We start from the raw sequence: 3218 nt of genomic DNA, 5'->3' as shown, positions 1-3218 counted from the left end.
TCTTTCTGAATTATCACCCTTTCAAAAGAACAACTTCAGCACCCAAAGGTGTTTGGGACACTGCTTTTCTTTTCTTTTCTTTTCTTTTCTTTTCTTTTCTTTTCTTTTCTTTTCTTTTCTTTTCTTTTCTTTTCTTTTCTTTTCTTTTCTTTTCTTTTCTTTTCTTTTCTTTTCTTTTCTTTTCTTTTCTTTTCTTTTCTTTTCTTTTTTTCTTTTCTTTCCCCTTCCCTTCCCTTCCCTTCCCTTCCCTTCCCTTCCCTTCCCTTCCCTTCCCTTCCCTTCCCTTCCCTTCCCTTCCCTTCCCTTCCCTTCCCTTCCCTTCCCTTCCCTTCCCTTCCCTTCCCTTCCCTTCCCTTCCCTTCCCTTCCCTTTATTCAGAGTTTTTTCATTATATTTGTGTAGATCTCAGTGCTCTACAAGCCTCTCCATAGTTTCATATTTCTGGAACTAGCAAACTACTATTAGCAAAATATTTAATTTAACATTAATTTTAACATTAAATATTCCATATAAATATTATTTTAAATAAAAATAAATTAAATATTAAATTAAACATTAAATTTAATATTAAATTACTGATATTACAAAGATATTAATGTAAAAGTATTACTGAAAATATTATTTTTAATATCAACAAGTAAAAGTAGTAATGTTTAATAAACATTAGTAACTCTTTAGTAAAAATTAATGAATTTTAATATTACTAAATAAAACCCAGTAATTTTTAATATTATTTTTAAAAACACTCTGCTGCCCTATGCAAGCCAATATTACCAACAGCACAGAAGAAGAATCAGTGGCAGCAAATATTAATATACAATAATATTACAGTATTATAATATTACAGTATTTCAAATTATCCTCTTTTACAAAAAAAAAATAAAAGCTTCATTTACAGCCTGGAGCAGGCAGGCTGAATTTTACCGCGTTTTGCCCTCACGTTGTTTCATCTCATAAAAATGTCCTTAGCTCATGACGAACACCATGATGGAAACTGATACCTTGAGATGCAAACTTTGCCCCACAGTGGGGGAAAATCCCAAGGGAAAACTTCCTGACAATGAGCAATAAAGGAGCAGCATTCCAGGGAGGAACTCACACTCGAGGCTGACAACTCAGCCAGAGATTAAAAAGCAGAGAGGGAATTTTTAATGACCTGGAATGCTCTGGAAGATGTGCCTGCCGTAAGCAACAAGACATTGCAATTATGAGTTTGGTGGAGCCCAAGTACTCATGAAGCTCTAATGAAGAGAAAAAATTAGGCAATGTTGTAGTGCTCCTTCATTGCATATCTTAATTTTAATTATGTCTTGGGCAGACTTAAGAAGGAAAGCTTTGGTTGAGTTTCTGTGTGTCTCCTGAACTCTTTTTCTGGAAGAAGGATTTCTGCTCATTTATCCTCTCCAGCCCCTCTTGTCTTGACACCATAGAATTCCAGAACGGTTTGGGTTGGAAGGGACCTTAGAGTCCACCCTATTCCACCCCATTCCACCACCTTCCACCATCCCAGGTTACTCCAAGCCCATCCAACGTGGCCTCCAGCACCATCAGAGCTGCAACAATTCCCCTCAAAATTTAGACCCTTAGTGCCCTCTATCAGTTTGGAGCCCTCTGTTTCTCCATCACCTGGAAAGTTTGGGCTGAACTCATAGAATCACGGAGTCATAGAATATCCTGCACCTCCAGTGAAGGGCCTGACCTCAGATCCCATGCCCTTAATTCCACAAAATGTGACTTGAGCAGGTGCATGATACAAAAAGGAGAAGAGCAAGGACTGTTTTCCCTCAGCAGATTCAGAAGTTGCACCTTAAAGGGTCACAGCTCTGCTGGACTTTTTTCCCATTAATTTTCCTTTCCTTACCAGGAATTTGAAGGGGATTTCCTGAGCCCAAAGGCAGGAAGATGACAACTTTTTAAAGTCAGGACTCAGAAGGATCCCCCCCTGGTCTCCAGCAGAACCAATGAAAAATTCCCTGGCTTGGTGTCCAGTCCTCATCCATCCCTGCCAAATCAGATCCCACACATCCACCTCATTTAAAGGGGATGCCTCAACTCACATTTTAATCTTATTTTTCTAAAAATCCAGCTCAGAGCAGAAGCTGAAGGTGTTTTGTAGGGCTGAAGACTGAGGGTGTTACAACAAAAGCAACGCCTCAGAGAGGGCAGCACTGACCTGCCCAAGAGCTCCAGATAGATTATAAAGGTTTCTTGTGGACATTTGACCATGAAGGTGCTTGGCTTTTCTTCCCACTACCAGTTTCTTCCCTAAGCCCTAGCATTTATTGAACTCTCTTTTCTTACAAGGAAAGAAAGAGAGAGAAAAAAAAAAAAAAGAAAAAGAGGAAAAATTGTACAAAAAAATAAATCCTGCTTTTGTTCTGGATAAAACTAGGTCAGCGTTTTCCATCCCCACTGTCAGTTTTCTGCAGTGTGTTTCAAACAAAGCATCATCATTCCAGCAAAAGGTATTTATAAAGTGAGCTTTGACAAAACAATTGTATTTTTTTTTCCAGAAAGGCTTTGGCATCTGTCACTGCCAGGAAAGATTTAAGATCTAGGTAGAATTTTCATCTCTCAGAATAACTTGGCCTATATTGACTAGAACTAATAGATCTGATGTTTTAAAACCCCTTGTGCAGCAAAGCACTGTAAATTGCAGCTGTTTAGAAATTTCCTTCCTTCATAGAAAATTTACAGGGGGAAAAGTATAAATGTTTCCAGGATTTATTTTCACCTGGCACCCCCACAACCCCCCCAGTTCTTTTGACTCAGAGACAAGAATATAGTACCACAAGGAAGCTGGAAGATGCCAAAAATAGTACCCCATGGGACAAGGAGGATGCCAAGAACACAGACTACTGTGGACAGGGGGCATGAAGAGGTTTTGCTCAAATAAATGAGAGACAATTTTCAGTAGAAATAGGGAAAAAGACTTTTTTTTTTTAGTTATTCATAATTTTCAACCAACTGGTAAACCCAAAACCCTCTTCAACCCACATTTCAGTGCAATTAGTCACAGGAAAAAAAAAATTTTAAAAAGTGACACTTGGAATTTAAAAAGAAAGAGAAAAATATCTGTAATTTTCTTGCCATGTTTTTCAAGATGCACATAACCAGGGCTAGTTAAGACTTATCATGCACACACAGAATATTCACTCCAGGGCATTTACTCCATTGCAGGGACATGTAACCCACTGAAAAGGCAATGTCTCCACTTA

The sequence above is a fragment of the Molothrus ater genome, chromosome 6 (genome assembly GCF_012460135.2).
Source record: "Molothrus ater isolate BHLD 08-10-18 breed brown headed cowbird chromosome 6, BPBGC_Mater_1.1, whole genome shotgun sequence".
Classification (NCBI taxonomy): Eukaryota; Metazoa; Chordata; class Aves; order Passeriformes; family Icteridae; genus Molothrus; species Molothrus ater.
The sequence above is the reverse complement of the archived record's forward strand: the minus strand, read 5'-3'. Positions refer to the sequence as shown.